The following is a 20,100-nucleotide window of genomic DNA, read 5'->3' on the forward strand; positions in this document are numbered from 1 at the left end:
AATTTTCATCAAATCCAACACAAACAAAATCTAACTTAAACTATTTACCTTTCCTCGATGTAAAAGTTCCACAATTTAAGAGAAACTTAAAATTTCTAATCGATACCGGGGCTAATAAAAATATTATCTCTCCTGGTATCATCAATAATACAGTAACTACAAAAACGACTGTAATAAAAAACATATCTGGTAACAAAAAAGTCAATAAAAAGGCCAAGTTGGATATATTCAACAGACTGATAAAACCGCTAACATTTTATGAATTAAAATTCCACACATTTTTTGACGGAATTATAGGTTCTCAATTCTTTGCTAAACAAAAAGCAAAAATTGATTACCAAAAAGAAACTATCAATATACCTGAAAAAAAGAATTTTAAATTTCAAAAATATTACCCTGCGAATCAAAAACAATACGCATATACAATAACTTTAGAAACAAATACAAATGGTGATTGGTTTGTACCAACTTTTCAAAAACTTTGCAAAAATACTTATATTGCGCCTGGCTTATATAACGCGAATAACTTCAAAACAATGATTCACGTCGTATCTTCAAACAAAACTTTACCTAATCCCCCCAAATTAGGATTGGATGTTAATAAAATCGAAGCGTTCGATCCTACCGATAGGGATAACCTAATCTCCAGGGACGAAATTTCGAATATAATAAGAGTAGACCATTTATCGTCTTTAGAGAAATCAAAACTAATTGATCTTATCCACAATAATCAACAAGTCCTTTTACGCAAAGGCGAAAAACTATCATCGACCACGGCTATCAAACATAAAATATTAACTTCCGATGAAACCCCCGTGTACACAAAAAGCTATCGCTATCCACATCACTTCAGAAAAGATGTGGAAGAGCAGATCCAAGAGATGTTAGAAAATGGTATAATAACACATTCAGTAAGCCCATATTCTTCTCCAATATGGGTTGTTAAAAAAAAAACAGATGCTTCTGGCAAACGAAAAGTTCGCGTGGTAATCGATTACAGGAAATTGAATGATAAAACTGTAAACGATAAGTACCCGATTCCTCAAATAGAAGATATCCTTGATCATCTCGGAAAATCTGTCTACTTTACAACACTCGACCTTAAGTCTGGCTTCCACCAGATAGAAATGGATCCAAACCACAAAGAAAAAACTGCATTTTCAACGGAAAAAGGGCATTTTGAGTTCACCCGAATGCCTTTTGGATTAAAGAACGCCCCTGCCACTTTCCAGAGGGCGATGAATAATATTCTTGGAGATTACATAGGCAGAACTTGCTACGTATATCTCGATGATATTGTAATAATTGGAAGGAACCTTGAGGAACATTTCAGAAATCTTACACTCATCTTGAAAAGACTTTCAGAATTCAATCTGAAAATCCAACTGGATAAATGTGAGTTTCTCAAAAAAGAAACAGAATTTTTAGGCCACGTTATAACGGAAGAAGGAGTTAAACCAAACCCAGAAAAAATAGAAAAAATAATTAATTGGCCGATTCCAAAAAACCAAAAAGAAATTAAACAATTCCTTGGTCTAGCCGGTTATTACCGACGCTTCATTAAAGGCTTTTCAAAAATTTCCAGAAATATGACAAAGTATCTAAAAAAATATGTAGTACTTAATATTGAAGACTCAGACTACGTCAATGCGTATAAAACGTTGAAAGAAGTTATTTCAACGGATCAAGTTTTGGCATACCCTCAGTTTGAAAAACCGTTTATACTCACAACGGACGCGTCAGACTACGCCTTAGGAGCTGTTCTCTCACAAATACAAGAAGGAGTTGAAAAACCAATTGCATTTGGGTCAAGAACACTCACGGATACTGAGTCAAGATACGCAACAAACGAAAAAGAAGCTTTAGCCATTAAATGGGCCGTTACTAAATATAAACCTTATTTGTCCGGAGGTAAATTTACATTGATCACAGATCACAAGCCGTTGACCTTCATAAAAAACTCAGATAAAAACTCTAAAATATTACGATGGAGATTGGAGCTCGAGAACTACGATTATGACGTTAAGTACAAGGAAGGTAAAACAAACGTCGTAGCCGATGCTCTCAGCAGAAGACCAGTAGAGACAAATAATAATGAAACTTCTCTTCTTTCAGATCCTCCAGAAGTTGGACCAGAGACAAATACGAAATCCATTCAAAACAATAATATAAACTCTACTTTTACAGATTCCCCAGAAGGAGACCTATTAGGCGAAATAAACAACGTTAGCGAGGATAATTCAGATGCAGATACCGTTCATTCCGGAGATGACTCCGACGATTACTACATACATTTTACTGAAAGGCCTCTGAATTACTATCGTAACCAACTTATTTTTAAAATCTCAAACATATCAACAGTTATTACGGAGACCCTTTTTACTAATTTTAAAAGGACAATTGTGGCCCAACCAACGTATGACAAGACTGAGATGACACATTTTTTGAAAACCTTTCACAATGGAAAGCAAACGGCTCTCCTCGCACCGGAGTCACTAATCGATATCATACAGGAAACATTTAAGGAAAATTTTGGTAAAAAAGGACACTTTGTTTTTACATCTAAAATGGTTGAAGATGTACAAAACGAAGACCGCCAAAATTTAATTATAACAAAAGAACATGAGAGAGCACACAGAGGCATAACCAAAGTGGAAACTCATCTAAAAAGATCATACTTCTTTCCTAACATGTCCAGATTGATCAGAAACTATATCAATATTTGTAAAGTTTGTAACAGTCATAAGTATGAGAGGAAACCATACAATATTAAAATTTCGCCAAGACCAATAACAGACAAACCATTTCAAAGAGTACATATGGATATCTTCATAATTGCTAAATATAGCTTCTTATCACTCATAGACTCCTTCTCAAAGCATCTACAAATGTATCACATCAAAACAAGAAATCTGACAGATGTACAAAAAGCAATAGGGAAATATATTTCAACCTTTGGCGTTCCAACAATAATTATCACTGATCATGAGACAACGTTCAGATCGATCCAATTCAAAAATTACTTAGAAAATTTAGGCAGCTCATTGGAATATGCCTCATCTTCTGAATCTAACGGGCAACTAGAACGAGCCCATTCTACAATAATTGAAATATACAACACAAATAAACACAAATTCAAAAACGCAGGAGTGAAAACACTTATCAAAATTTCAGTAGCGTTATACAATGATACAATACACTCGTCAATAACGTTCACTCCAAACGAAATTGTATTTAATCATAATAATGTTAATAACCCTGAAGAAGTTTTAGCTAATGCCCAAAAAATATTTCAAGAAGCAAAACAAAGCATGATTAAAAGTCAAATTAAATTAACAAAGTACAATAATAACAAAGAAGAACCACCAGAAATAAGAGATGGTGAGGAAGTATTTGTTGTACCTCAAATAAGGAAGAAAACTGACGCGAGAGCTATTAATACGAATGCATTTGATGTCAAACACAAAACATTTAAAAATGGCAGAAATACCAAGAGAAACAAAAATAAAATAAAGCGAATGAAAAATACTAACTACTAACCTTTTTCATATTCAATTTCAGATGATACTACTAGCAATAAACGTACTACTACTAACAATCGTGCACTGTCATGAATTTAGAATACCACATATGGAAATAAGGAATCTTCACAGCGATCCTGTTCTGCTTATTAAGAGAAATGATTGTCGCATTCAAACATCCTACATAAAATTTGTACACCCAATCAACATTTCTAAAATTGAAGAAAATGTAATACTAATTAGCAAAATCTCACGACAGTTGAACGACCAATTGGACGTATCAAAATTAGTTTTTGAGAAGAGTAGGGTATTGATAAACAACCTTCGCCAAATAAAACCAGTCACACCGAAGAGAATGCGACGCTGGGACGCTCTTGGAACAACATGGAAATGGTTGGCCGGAACACCGGATGCGGACGACCTACGGCTATTGAATTCGACGTCTATCGACTTAATCAACGAAAACAATAAACAAATAGTAATTAACCAAATGGTGAACCAAAGAATTCAAGACATGGCAAAAACTATCAACCAATTAATCGACCAACACGTGCAAAACAAAATCCTTTCTGAGGAATACGATGCGATTAGTCTCCTTCTCTACATGGACAGTATTAATAATATTTTAGTGGAAATTCAAGACACGATTCTGAGGGCAAAAATCACATTACCCAACAACAAATTATTAACATTGCATGAAATTCTCTTGATAGAATCAACCCTAAATGATCAAGGAATAAAAACGGAGTTTCCCGGACAAGCTTTGAATTATGTGATACCGAAAATTGCAACAAAAGACGATTCACTACTCTACATACTCCAAATACCTCAGCTACAAAAAACATGGTCACATATTATTCAAATTGTGCCACTCATCGTAAATGGAACCATTATTGCCGATGCTCCTTTATACGTGGTAGAATCTGGAATTAACTGGTTCAAAACAAATAAGCCAGAGGAGTTCATCCAGCCCATTACTGAATTAAGGATCCTGAATGATGAATGTACCCATCGTATCATAACGGGAGTAACCAGCAAATGCAACGTAGTAGAAGAACATGACACATTTGTGAGCATGGTGGCGAGCAACAAAATTCTCATAAACAACGCACAAAATATTAACCTCTCATCGGATTGTGGACCCCAGAACCGCAGTCTAACTGGCAATTTTTTAATAACGTTTGACAACTGCAGTATTCACGTGGATGACCAACTCTTTACGAGCATTGCAACGATCAGCAACGAAACTCAAATAATGCAAGGTGCTTTTCATAACCTGATCATCAATCGCAATATTTTGAAACTTCAAAACATCCAAGCCATCAGTAACCTCACATTAGTAAATAGGAAGCGAATGGAAACTTTAAAACTCAAACAGTACGATCATCAAAACTGGATATTTAGCATTTTTGGAGGACTAAGCACAACAGTAATAATAGTAATTGGGATTATTCTTTATACATGTCTTCGTAGACGAAAGATAGTCATCAAAATCCGTCAGCCCAGAATGAGGCCGGCTATCTCGCATAATAATAGCATCAATCAAACAACTTCTACAAATTCCTAAGAACGAGGACGTCCTTTTTTCACCCCCCGGAGGAGTCACGTTAGCATATCAGCCAAGTCAGCCCAGAAACGGACACCGCACGCGGCTACAGACTGCCAGATAAGCGCATCTTCACCAATGTGCACGATCAGCAGTTTTAGTCAATAAATAAGACCGATCGTGCTAGACCGAGTTAGTTAGTAAGAAGTACAGAGCGTAACCGGTAGTTGTAAAGTGAATAATTGTGAATAAAAGTGATTTAAAATAAACATTTCTCGTTTTTAAAAAGGCGATCACGGCCCGGGTAATGTGATTATATGTTGTACCATATACGAACTCAAATATATGGTACTACTGCCAAAATCTTTTATTTAGTACCCTATACAATAATTTCCATACAGCTGGTGATTTGGTTTGGAGGCACTTTTTACTCCCTTACCCAGCCAGACCCTTCAGAAGTATAAAAAAATATTGTTTTTGTACCGCGCAACACTGAAAAAATCTGAAAAGAATCACACATATCTAGAAAAGCCGTAGGAACACATTTAAATATGAATTAGAATAGTACTGAATCTCTAAATCCAAACTTTTTTTTTCAAAATTTCAATATTTTTTTTAGTACTTCAATTTTTGATGAATTTTTTTTTTGATGATTTTTCTTGATACACCGTAAGATGTACATTCAGTATTTTCAAATTTTTATCTTGAAACTTTTGAGGATGGCGTGAAATAAACGAAAAAGTACGTTTTTCACCATAGACTTTATGTTATGTTGTTATGAGGTTAAAAAAACGCCAAAATTTCATATTTAATATCCTATACAATATATGCCATACAGCTGGTGATTTGGTTTGGGGGATTTTACTCGCTTACCCGGCCAAGCCCTTTGCTATCACAATGATATCAAATACTGAATGAGTTTTCCTTTTCAATTTTGGATTTTCATGTGGGAGTATTTACTATAACTTCGCGGAGAACCTTTTGAAAACCCCTGTTCTAGAGAATCTCTGAAGTTGGTACATAAAATTCGGGTTATTGAAAATCAGACCCATCATAATTTGGAGACATATGCACTTTCCGAGTGAAAAAAAAGTCCAGGAGATTACGCAGCTGCGAAAGTAGGTAGGGTGTCTCTGAACAGAGCACTACTGAAAGGACCAGCTCAACTCTTCTCGTTTCATGGCGATTTTCCACGACCATTACGTGGATGACAGTTGGCGAGTTTCAGCTCATAGAAGAAGCAGCGAATGTGGCAAGTGAAGTGAGATTTGTTCACGAAGAAGTCCTGGTGCGCTGGTAAATTCTGGAAGAAACTGAAAATAGAAATGTATAAACATAATACAAGAATCCGTGAAAGGTATAAGGAAACGAATTTTCGAAGCATATCCAAGTTAACGCAAGCAACATCGTTTTTCCCACAGCAACAGATCACTGTGGAACAGTTTATCGGTAGCATCAATTCGCAAGCGCAAGCGAAACAATAATTTAGGACTCCAACGTAAAACATCGATTCGGACTCTGTACCTGACGCGACAGCGGACTGGATAGAATGTGCAGCGTAAGGGCTTTAGGTAAATGGCTAGGCTTCATAATGTAAAAATGATAGAAATAAAATCTAATTCGAACTCTCTGTCAAACCGGTCTTTCCTTTTTTAAAAACTCGTCGATATCCTTATCGAACGTATTTTCCATAATAAAGGTTGCCCTCAACAACGTCTGGCCTGTCGCACATATATTATACAGATTCTAGATTCTAATTTCTAATTTTTCAATCAATTTCAGGCGGCAAGAAAAAGAAGTTTAAAGGGTGTGTCACATCAAATTGCATCACGGAAAAAACGCTGTAGAAATTTAATTTTTAGGAATTATATCTTCAGCTTTCGCTTATAATCAGATACGAGTGTATAGATCACGTTGGCCATGCTTCACTGTCAATTTTTCGTAAATTTGGAAAAATGTCGTCGAACGAAAAAGAGCGTCGTGAATTAATCCTGCGTACTCATTTCGAGAATCCGGAGTTGTCACATCGGGACATCGGTAAGATGCTGGGAATCGTCCAATCCACGGTCAGCAGAGTACTGAAACGATACTTCGAGAGCCTAATCATCGACCGGAAGGTGAAGAACGGCAAAAATGGATGCTTCGTCAGTGAAAAAGATCACAAGCGCGTAGTTAAGCAGTTTAGACGTGATCCGAGAAGTTGGGTCCGGGATGTCGCCAATAAGCTGAATTTGTCAAGTTCATTCGTCCAGCGGACCAAGCAGCGGGAGGGCCTGCGTACAAACAAGGTACAGAAGGCTCCTAACCGCGACGAAAGGGAAAACATGGTGGGGAAGACGCGAGCCCGGAAGCTGTACACCGAAATGCTGACGAAGCCGCATTGCCTGGTAATGGACGACAAAACCTATGTCAAAACGGACTTCCGTCAGCTGCTGGGCCTGTTGTTCTTCTCCGCAGAGGATAAATTCAGCGTTCCGGAGGAGATTCGCAAGCAGAAACTATCCAAGTTTGCCAAAAAGTACATGGTGTGGCAAGCGATCTGCTCTTGCGGAAAGCGGAGCGCCCCCTTCGTGATGACCGGCACGGTAAACGGGCAGGTTTACCTTAAGGAGTGCCTACAGAAGCGCTTACTACCACTATTGAAGCAGCACGAGGGCCCGACCATCTTCTGGCTGGATCTCGCTTCGTGCCACTATTCAATGGACGTGTTGGAGTAGTACGAAGCCAACGGGGTCACCTTCGTGCCAAAGGAAATGAACCCGGCGCGTTGGGCGGAGCTTCGCCCAATAGAGAAATGTTGGGCGATTATGAAGCAGGCCCTCCGGAAGAACCCAAAAGTTGTCAAATCGGAGGCGGACTTCAAGAGAAAATGGATTTCTGTTCAAAAAAAACTACAACCTGACGTTGTACAGAACCTTATGGACGGGGTAAAGAGGAAGGTGCGAGCATACGGGCTTAGGCTCGAAGTATGAATAAAAAGAAAATGCCAAAAGTTGTTTAATAGTTTTTATTTTACTGTCTAAAATTTTCAAAAGGATCGGTCTACTGGGTGAATTTCTACAGCGTTTTTTTCGTGATGCAATTTGATGTGACACACCCTTTAGCGTTGTAATTGATGATATTGCAATTTTGGATTACGTACAACTAAAATGTATTTCTACATGCAATGAATATTCAGTGCATTTTTTGTCATTTTTGGTCAATATAGAGATTCAAACTCAATCACCGATAAACATTCGTTCAAACATTTCATCAAACTTTGTTTCAAACAATTGTATTCACCACACAATCATTTATCAGTTACATGATGTTTCCAAACAGCTACCATCCTACTCCACTTCGATTGTTTAATGCTCGACACAACTTTTCCCTGGCTGGAAATTGCTAATGCGAAAATATTTCTCAGTTCAATAATCGCAACAATTTCTGAGAATAGCGCTTACGCTAGTTGAGTCCCAACTCCCGCACAATCCCGCGCCCGAATCGCCGGCTGCCATTGAAACTTTCAAGCATTTTGTGTTTGCTGTGAAGGATATACATTTTTATTCTTTTGCCGTAAGAACTCTCAAGTTCAGCACTTTTTTTCTTTTCTTCTCCGAGAAAAATGCGAAACTTTTCGCTGCCATAAACGAATTAATATATTGTGATTTTTTGTTGTTACTTACTTCGCATACTTTCATTCGCTTTTTCGCCTCCCCCCAGTGTTGTTGTAGTTTTTTTTTCCATTCCCGTCACTTTGGAGTCACTAACTCAATGTCCACGTCGAAGCTATTTGCAAACACCAAGATGGGAAATCAATCTCTCCGGAAAAACAAAATCGTCGTCGATCGAAAGTAAAAAGTAATGGTTTTACGAACTTCCGGCCTCGAGTAAATGCCCCGGAATGACAAGTGCAATGGGATGACGACAAGAAATCAACCTCCTGAAAGGTCAATAAAAAGGACATTTCCAAACAATAAAAGTCAATATCACAACTTTTTCATCGCATGTAGCCTTCCCTCTGCTTCCTCCCTCTCTCCGAAGCATATCGTCAAGTATCGTCGAGCGTTTGCTATCCCGACAGCTACATGATAGCATACTTGTTTCACTGCAGTTGGGTGAAAAGTTGCCATAAACACAGAACTTTCTCCCCGAGAGCATCATAAAATCGATGATGACTTCGGATGGAGTTTCGTCGGGTGCCACGTATGTCGGATGCTGCTCTCGGATGTATTGCTGCACACTACATACTCTGCTGCCAGTGGAATATTTGCATTACTCCGACGGATATAACTTTGCTCTGCTGGAGTGTTTTTCCGCCAGTTTCGGGAGGATTTTGTTTGTTGTTTGTCTTGCTCGAAGGGCAGCGACGGAGGTGGCATCCGAGCGGAAAGCTGGATATATACTGGTTGTGATGTGGAAATTGTTCGCCGAATTCCGGATGTTTAGCAATGCAAGCGAACTCTCGCCAGAAAAAAATGAAGCTAAATCGCTTCCAGGGGTCTTCAATTTGCTTGGATTGTAAAGCGCTTTCCCTTTACGCGTTCCACTCCGCGATGAGAGGGCAATGGTTTATTCATCTGTCGATACGCCGCGTGGAAGTTTCGCTGAAGCTGTTGACACGGATGGAAGCGATCATCGTGTATGAATAATAAACAGATTACCGATGGAAATTGAAATCATTTTCGGTGGAAGTGTGGTACGGTGTGAGAAATTGGATAACTTCCTCCGGTAGATCAATGTAACGGACCATTTTAAGCAATCTAAGTCATTCTGTAGTAATTGATTACAGCGTATGACTATATGCTAATGGCGAGCATCTCAGATTTATATGGTTACAAGCTGACCCGGCAAACTTCGTCCCGTCCAAAATTTATTTTTCGTTATCACATCCACGTCTTCTTACTAAGCGCACGTTCATTGGGTCCAATCGCAGAACTGTTCATTGATTGATCTTCTAATCTACCCTTTAAAATTATTTTTACTATAAAATGTCAGTACTTCTACCAAAACTCGACATTATAATATCAGATTATTTTCAGACACAATACTCGTGCAAGATTTTTCATCCACTTGCAAATAACATGTTTCTCCGTTACATGGAATAAATGTTTGATACATAAAATATGATAAAATGAAGACAGCCCTAAACCGGACAATTCCTTTCTCGAGTTTTGCTCTTATTAACACAATCGGCGATCCATTTTTATTCATTTAGATAGAAGTCGATAGGAGTGCGTTTTATCACATCAAAATCCATTTTCACTTTAGAACGAAGATCAATTTCGTTACCGCAAACATCAAATGGACTAACAACACTTGTCAATATGTAGTTGAGGAACACATGCAAATTGAATTTTTCGAATTTTCCCATTCAGAGTTTCCCGAAAATTTTTATTTGTCATGTTTGGTTGGAATATTTTTGGTTGAAATATGTGCATTATTTTCATGGGACCCCCTCTCCTTTCCAAATTTGGTTCCGTTTGCTTGAATAGTGCAGCATGTTTTTCGGTCGCTCCGCGTTCGTATCTATTTCGTTTATTTTTCGACAAAGTAACGGAAAAACAAGTGTTTCAGTTACAGTTCAAAACGTTTGTTCCGCGTGATTTGTAAGGATGTCATGTTTTGGATTAGTGTTTTATTCTATAAATATACAGGAAAATATGAAGAGTAATTGATCGACATGTTTAGACATGTTTCAACTTCGCCCCTTTTTCTCTCACCGATTTGGGCAAATAGTTGGCAATCGCGATTGTTTTCCGCCGGTGTAATGGATGTAAAGTGTTCGCGAAGCAAAAGAGAGCAAAAGTAAAACTCATCGTTGCTAGCGTCTTTGTTATTATTTTCATATATTTTAGGTTTTCAACATTTTAAGGCGAAAAATAAGTGAAACATCTTCTCTTTCTTACTCTCTCTCAGCTCATTGATATCAGTTCTCATGTATGAGAACGAAAAAGTAACATAGTGAGAATGCCACGTTGTATGATTTTCCTGTTTGTGTTTCACTAGGGACATTTTCCATTTTCTCCAAATTTTGTTTTTGCTCTCCACATATTTTTTCACTCCAAAATTAATTCTAGATTGTAAAGTGTCCAAGAAATACAGCTGTCAGAATTATTAGTTAAAGATAAATTATACACATTCGCTCCATATTCTTTCGAGTGTTGGACCTGAAAATTTGTTTCGTCTCTCTTTCCATTATATGTCTTAGGTGCTTGTTTGTGTTATGAAGAAGAAGTGCACTTTGATGTAGATTCTTTCTCCCCATTCAAAGGTTTGTGCAATATTTTCTCAATGTTCTACCATTCTCTGAGCGGTCAGTTAGAGTCCCCGCACACTGCAGACTTTTGTCGGCCGACAGATAGGTCGGACGACTTAATCAGTATGGAGCGATATGCATATGCGCACACTACACCGATTCAGTTTGGGTCGATAAAACAGGAAGTGGGTTATATCTATGGTATAACCGTAAGAGTGACGTAGGACTATCGTTGATTTGGAGATCATTTGTTTGAAGTTGAATCTAAATCCATTCTGAATGAATGAATAAACAAATATTTGGGGGACTTCGAAAACAAGAGCGTTACGTTGGAGGCACAAGGTTTTATGCATCCAATATTGGATACAAAAAACCTTGTTCTGAAGAATAATCTTCAGAAGCTTTCCTGCTAACTGCAGTTGATTGATAAATCACAAAACCAAATGTATGTGGTCGCAGCATTATTTGGATAGAAAACATTAAAACAAACTCTTTCGCTTTAATGTAATTTTCAATTCCAAGGGGAACTGGCAGATTATTTTTCAGCAACAATCACTTCTCTCCAGGTTTCTTCTCGATAACCAGCAAACGAAAAGAGTTGCGCGCGTGTATGTGTGTGTGGCGGCTGCTTCGATGTCTTCCCGGGGAACCATTTTTCGATGCTGATACTCTCTTGGTCACCTCCTCTTCTCCTTCTGATCGATCGGCTTTTCTTCGCTCCCTCACAGTTAAAACAAACTGATTGCGTTCCAGGTCAGGTCAGGTAATGAATCGCTTGATCCCTCGCCGTCCGGCTCGTCCAGCAACGATGTTGTCTAGTCGGTGTCCTCACGAAAAATGAATGCGTTTCAAGGTAAAGTAAGGTATTGTATTATAGAGACTTTTAAACTTTTTCAGTTCATTCGTCTCTAGCCTTGAGAAAGACCCTCAGAAAACTTTGCTCTACTCCAGCACTACACCTCCACCCTCTTGCCTTGAGAAAGACACTCGATCCCCCGCCGTTCAGCTCGTCCAGTAACGATGTTGTCCAATCGGTGTCCTGCTAATTACACTTGATTGAAAAATAACAAAATCAAATGTATTTGGTCGCTGAGTTATATGGTTAGAAAACATTACAATAAACTCTTTCACATGAATGTATTTTTCAATTCATAGGGGAACTGGCAGATTATTTTTCTGCAACGATTAGATCTTTCCGGAATTTTCTCGATGCTGAATGGCATCTAAACGAAGAGTTCCGCGCGTGTATGTGTGTGTGGCGGCTGCTCCGTCATCTTCCCAGGGAACCGTTTGTGGCATCACTCTCCTCCTGATGGATTCCCTTCTGGCCTAGGGTGCACAAACAGGCTCTTGGTGACACCGTTCATCCACGCTTTCATGATAAACGAAGAGCTCCACCACAACAGCGACAACATGCTCTAATCGCTGTTCAATTAGAACTGAGTGGATTTCCGAGCGGCGCTCGCTTATATACCGATTGGTGATTTCAATAGCCTGTTTTGAAAGCAATTTTAAGACTATTGAAACAAGTTTTTGGATCAAAAAGTAACAAGTATAGAACGCGTAGATATTTTATCTTTCGAATGAAGTGTTTATCATGAGTTATGAGTTAAACACTTAAATTCCGCGAGTGAAATTTTACATGGACTTTCTTATGTTTGCTGGCAAGTATGGAAAAGTGATGTATGAGTAACCAGCTATCTCAATGAGTACCGAAATTATGGAGAAAATGGAGATCGACTTATACCCACTGACAACCTTTATTTATCTCCCCGGTTAGCACCAGCCAAGGTGTGGTATGTTCTGTTGTTCTGTTGTGAGAGTGCGATGTGGTTTTCCTATGGCACTTGACTCACTCTTCCAGTGTGTCGTTATAGGAACCTGGGGATCAGGTTACAAGCTCTTCTTCATCCGAATCATTTCGATGATCGTTGTCATCCGAATTGTTGTCCTCTGCTTTTATGTTCATCACATTTCGAGGCTTCTTGAAGACACTCTCAGAGCGTGTAGTAGATGAAGATAGGTATGACCGTTTCAGTCTCGTCGATTCAGGTGAAATTTCAACTTGCTTTGAACTTTTGCATACAAACCTGAAGTGACCGACTCCCAGGCAACGCTTACAAGCTTAATTCAATACCGGACACTTTTCACCCGATCTGTGTTGACTGTATCCGCACCTGGTACACCGTAGGGTAGAAGAGGATTCTGACCGTGGAAAGTTTCTCCTGCTGGAACTGACATACATCCTTTGAACACCCTGCGTAGCAGATTTTGATTTTTCGTCCATCTCCGATGATTGATATTTTATAGCTTGATGCGAGTTGACCATCTTCACACATTCATCTAAAGTAAAGTTTTCTTTTTCCAGAAGTTTTTCACGGAGATCGTTCGGAGCGTTTCAAATAATCTTGTCTATAATAGCAGTTTACCGGCTGTCTAGTACGGTTTTTCCAAAAACACATTTCTCTGCCTTTTGTCGAATGCGTTCTAGGAATTTTTCGATGGGTTCTTCTGATTCCGGCGAATTTGTCCAGAACAAATATCTCTCAAAACACTCATGGTGTTTTGGTGAAAAGTGGTCATCCAATTTCTTTTGGCAGCAGTGTAAGGATTATCACTTTGGTCCGACTCTTCATCCGCTCCTGGAACTCCATCGAATACACTTTGTAGCTCTAATCCGCTCATCGCTAGCAGCTGAATTTTTTGAATGGATTCATCGGTAATGTTCGAAGCCCGCATCACACGTTCGAAACCTCGAACCCATCCATTCCAGGCATTCCGAATCTCGGAAGATGGAAGATGTCTAAATTTAAACTGAGGTAAATTGTACGCTGCTGGGTTGAACGCTGGCATAGGTTGTACTACTACAACGGGACTTTACTGATCTACAATTTCTACCTCCTCCATTTCCTAAAACAAAACAAAAATTTCATTTGTCAAATTCAAAATAACACAACCATTTTTTCTGACTTCTGATCTTCAACGTCACAATCCTTTCTAGAGATGGGCAAACCGTTCATGGAATGTTTAAAAGAACTAGTTCACCAGAAAGAGTGAACGAACGGTCGTTCTTTTCTACTGGGCAACAGTTCACATGAACTGCTTGCCCAGTTCAGAATGAACTGTGTACGAAGACCGCTGGCTGAACTGTGTTTACAGTTCAGTTCAGAACGAACTGTGTACGGTGAACGATGAACTGTGTATGGAGTTCAGGACCAGTTCAGAGCGAACTGTTTACGATGACCGATGGCTGAACTGTGCATACAGTTCAGAGAGAACTGTGTATGGTGATTGGTGTATAGGAGGAAGACGAGCGAACGAGTGATAGACGAATGTTGCTGCAAAATAAATAATCCTCAAATTAACGAATGGAAACAAATGATAGCCCCATGAAATAACAAAAATTAGATATCGGTATTGTCGTTTTCATAATAAAACACAATATTTCAACATTTTTTTAAATTGGATTGTTCGATTATTTATCAAATAAAGTTTTAATTTCATATTTTTAAGTTGAGGGTAAATATTTCAGTAAGATATGCAAATCTACCTAACAAAAAATAATGTGAAAGCGAAACGATTTAAACAGCTTTCTTCAACTGTAAATAAAAATTTGTGTCGCTGATATGAAATGTTTTTATGTTATATCATATTGTCCTCGATAATTTCGAGAAAATCTTTTCTTTTTTTTATACAGTTTTGCTATAGCAGTTATTGTAAAACAATGAAGAAAAGCAGCGGAACGCTAGTTTGTGCTGAAAAGAATGAATCACGGCTCAAACTAAATCAAAGTTTCAAAATCATAGTTTGCTTTTCTATTCTGCTAAGATATTTTTAACAAAATTCGGACATATAATTATTGCTAACAGCATTTTATGAATTAAAAGAACAGTCCTACATAACATAAAGGGTGTGTCACATCAAATTGCATCACGGAAAAAACGCTGTAGAAATTCGCCCAGTAGACCGATCCTTTTGAAAATTTTAGACAGTAAAATAAAAACTATTAAACAACTTTTGGCATTTTCTTTTTATTCATACTTCGAGCCCAAGCCCGTATGCTCGCACCTTCCTCTTTACCCCGTCCATAAGGTTCTGTACAACGTCAGGTTGTAGTTTTTTTTGAACAGAAATCCATTTTCTCTTGAAGTCCGCCTCCGATTTGACAACTTTTGGGTTCTTCCGGAGGGCCTGCTTCATAATCGCCCAATATTTCTCTATTGGGCGAAGCTCCGGCGCGTTGGGCGGGTTCATTTCCTTTGGCACGAAGGTGACCCCGTTGGCGTCGTACCACTCCAACACGTCCTTTGAATAGTGGCACGAAGCGAGATCCGGCCAGAAGATGGTCGGGCCCTCGTGCTGCTTCAATAGTGGTAGTAAGCGCTTCTGTAGGCACTCCTTAAGGTAAACCTGCCCGTTTACCGTGCCGGTCTTTACGAAAGGGGCGCTCCGCTTTCCGCAAGAGCAGATCGCTTGCCACACCATGTACTTTTTGGCAAACTTGGATAGTTTCTGCTTGCGAATCTCCTCCGGAACGCTGAATTTGTCCTCTGAGGAGAAGAATAACAGGCCCGGCAGCTGACGAAAGTTCGCTTTGACGTAGGTTTCGTCGTCCATTACCAGGCAATGCGGCTTCGTCAGCATTTCGGTGTACAGCTTCCGGGCTCGCGTCTTCCCCACCATGTTTTGCCTTTCGTCGCGGTTAGGAGCCTTCTGAACCTTGTATGTACGCAGGCCCTCCCGCTGCTTGGTCCGCTGGACGAATGAACTTGACAAATTCAGCTTATTGCCGACATCCCGGACCGAACTTCTCGGATCACGTCTAAACTGCTTAACTACGCGCTTGTGATCTTTTTCACTGACGGAGCATCCATTTTTGCCGTTCTTCACCTTCCGGTCGATGGTTAGGTTCTCGAAGTATCGTTTTAGTACTCTGCTGAACGTGGATTGGACGATTCCCAGCATCTTATCGATGTCCCGATGTGACAACTCCGGATTCTCGAAATGAGTGCACAGGATTAATTCACGACGCTCTTTTTCGTTTGACGACATTTTTCCAAATTTACGAAAAATTGACAGTGAAGCATGGCCAACGTGATCTATACACTCTTATCTGATTATAAGCGAAAGCTGAAGATATAATTCCTAAAAATTAAATTTCTACAGCGTTTTTTCCGTGATGCAATTTGATGTGACACACCCTTTATTTGCATTGTTCAAGCAATCGTTTATCATTTTCGACGAATTGAATCATCGACGTCTTTTCGAGCATCTTAAATTGATCTCCTTGGCCATTTTTCACGGAACACAGGGAAAAACAAAATGGCGTTCGTTGGAAATTTTCACAGCACATTTGAGAATTCATCAACATCTTACCTACGCTTTCTGGTTATGAGATGTTACTCAAAATTTCCTGTTTTTTGCAATTTGAACACAAAAAAAAAACAATCCATCTCGTCGCCAATATGAGGTAACTAGATAAATGAGACCGAGAATCAAACAATCAGCAGCGTCACTACACGACAACAACTGACCGACACCAGATGTAAAGTAAGAGAGCAATTCCAAATGAAATCGACAAATGACAAAACATGAGTATTTTTGATTCGAATGAAAGTTTGTATTCCGTTTGGGTTGAAGAAAATATGAGTTTTCCACAGCAATTGTGATTTTTTGACTCAATCGTAACTTTTGAAAAGGGCGTATCGATTTTAGTAGGAGAAATCATTGATAATTTAAATCTCAAAAACTATGAGTCGTACCGAAATAGTGTCCTAGAAAGAGTTATAGAGTATTGATGGTTGAATATGAAAAAATGTACACTGAGAAAAAAAATTAGTACTCTTTTTTTATTTACAAAAAAAACTTTAATTTGCAATATCCAAAATACATATGTATTTTTTTTTCAAATTTTTATATGTAAAATAGAAGTCATGTAGAAAATTTAAAAAATGGGTCTAAGATGGTAAAACTATTTTTGACGAACTTTGTGGAAAATCGAATTTTTATGAATTTTCGAAACTTAAAATTTTTGTATGTTAACAACCATTTTTAGCCACAAATTATGATTCTTGATGTAATTTAAAACAAAAAAGCTCATTATAAATTTCCTTCTAAATGCAGCCATTCTCGAGATATTTTGAAACATATTTCTAATTTATTGTCTTTTTTATAGTAAATATTACCTTTTCATATGTTTGTCGTGTTATACCGTCATGTTAATAAAATTTTATGAATTTGCTTATAATTTCCAACAACTTTTCCAAATACATCGTCATGGTAAAAATATATGTTTAGGAGTTACGTTGAAAATAATTAGAACACATATGGGTTAATATGAAACGTAACGATATTAAAAAATGTATTTTTTTATCTTAATACAAACTATTAACATGTTATACATGTTGCGCCAACAGAACACAACATTCAATTTATAAGGAAAAAGTATAATTCTCTATAATTTGGTCAAATAATTCCTATATTTATCGGAGTTTAAGAGATACTAATAATAATACTAGAATTTTTAGCATTTATCTTTTATCAACACTTATTTTTATCAACTAACAATTTTGTTGTATATAATTTAATTTTCTCATTATTTTCTTATATTTCTATACACCTTATGATAACATGCTGCATTGTCGTTAGAGTACAACTTTGCTGCTACTTCATTCTCGAATACAGGTACAAAAGAATGATTATTTTGGGTACCTGGAATTCGTTTGGTGTTATCATACATGCTACTCAACTCTTCCACACCATGATCATATTCTTCTTGTGACATATATGAAAATGACAATTTTGTAAGATAGTCTTCTTTTCGGTTGCTAGCCCAGTCAAATAACGTTTCTGCACTCGTAATAGGATGTTCATGCTGCCTAGCCAAACTAGCTCTTGTTGCCATCCGTTTTAATGTACCACCAATTGCATTACAAGGTCCTTTGCTGTGTGATGTTGCAAAAAATACCATTCAGCGTCAATGTCGTATTTCGATTTAAACTGACATAAACTCGCAAAATTTTTCCTATTTTTATACTGGGATGCAGCACCATCCGACATGAATTTTATTCTTTTTACCAGCAATTGTTGTTTCAAAAATGTTACCAATTTAGAAATAAATACTTGCACAGCTATTGTGTCATGACTTAAAACTTCAGATATAACTACAAAGCTTAAATTTGCCAGAGAACCATTTTCGTCTCTATAATAAACAACGAATGGATGGATTGTTGCTTGATCTTTGTTCCAGCGATAACTTTGAACTTCATCTTAAAGCACAAATGAATAATTTTCGGAAAAATTGCAAATCACAACAACCTCATTTTCTTTCAAATTAGCTTTATATTGTTAAGAAATGTGGACTGTTGTGTTTCAATGTAATCATGAGTAAGTAATTTTTCTATTTTTTCGCAAAAATACGATAGAAATTCTTCCACCGGTTTTACAAGAGTTTCTATGTCGCATCGATCAGTAGAAATCCATTGTGCATAAGTGATTTCAATTAAATTGCGTTCCTGAAGCTCATCTAGAAACCAGCTTCCAAACTCGTCCATTGTTGGGCATTTTTTACATTTACGAAGGTAACAGTATTTTGATCTATTTAATATGTTATATAGTATTTTTTCCATATATTCCTTGCATTCAATGTTAAAGGAATATTTTTCGAGACTATGACGCATAAGATTTACACTTTCATGGAATGTACAAACACAAACGTTATGATTTCCTGAACTACTCAGCAATTTGCAATGCTTCGGACGCATTGATGCAAAAGAGCTGAATCCAATTTTGCTATTTGGATAAAGCTCCGTAAATCTGTTGAAAGTTTCCCGTAATGATGTTATTAATAACCTTTTTGGATGTGTTGACGCTTTCCATCTTTGGCTACATAACATAGCCTCTTTCTCCAGGTAATGATCGACTGATATCGTCGTCATTATAAAATTCCAAAACATGATTTTTAACATCTTCACTTAAACTTGGTCTATATTTGCTATGTGGTGTCGACAATACACCTTTTTCATTTGCCAGTTTTTTGGCTTGAATTGTCATATATTTATTAACGCCAAATTCTTCTTCCATTTTTTTGCACAGACCAAGACTTAGGCAAAACTGTTAAAATTCTAACTTTTTCTGATCTTGTTGTCTCTGTGTGGTCAAATTTCTCTTTGAGCTGATTGATAATCTTATCAAACTCTTTTGCCTTTTGTTTAAAGTTCAACTCTTCGTCTTCTTCATGTGAAAAGGAAAATAGATTTCTTTTAATACCTTTAGAAATTTCTTTGAATTTTTGTTCAGAATAACTAGCCTGTCCAAGTCTTTCCGTCATTATTGGTGAAACGTTAATACCGGCGATTCCCTTGTTGAATAGCTCAATGTTGTACGCTCGGGAATACTCTGGTATATTGCTGTTTTGGGAATCTTGCGAAGATGCTGAAACGACTGAAACTATTGATGGTACTTCTTCTAAAGTATTTTCTACTGCTGTACTGATCTGCTCCTCAGTATTACACTGCTTTGGTTTGGAAGAATATACAGATAAACGGCATGATCCGCAAATTTTTAAAGATGTATCTAAAAACATATTGCATCCCATTGACTTAAGTTTCTCAATCATTGACACGGTTAAGAAACGTTTTTTAGATGAACATTTCTTACCGTTTTTCAGAGACGGTCTACAACACGAAAAAAATTTTTTGCAGTCCATTTTGGTATACTGTAATTCACTCTATAAGGAAGATTGTTCGACTGATGAACGATGTTTGAATATGAGTAACTTTATATACATTATAGAG

General features: G+C 37.6%; 1 protein-coding gene across 1 annotated transcript in view; it reads left to right on the top strand.

Moving 5' to 3' along the window:
* The window catches only part of LOC129766933 (uncharacterized), a 52,097-nt gene that overhangs the window by 22,401 nt on the left and 9,596 nt on the right, over window positions 1-20,100 (top strand). The window lies entirely within an intron of this gene.

Source organism: Toxorhynchites rutilus, chromosome 2 (assembly GCF_029784135.1).
Source record: "Toxorhynchites rutilus septentrionalis strain SRP chromosome 2, ASM2978413v1, whole genome shotgun sequence".
NCBI lineage: Eukaryota > Metazoa > Arthropoda > Insecta > Diptera > Culicidae > Toxorhynchites > Toxorhynchites rutilus.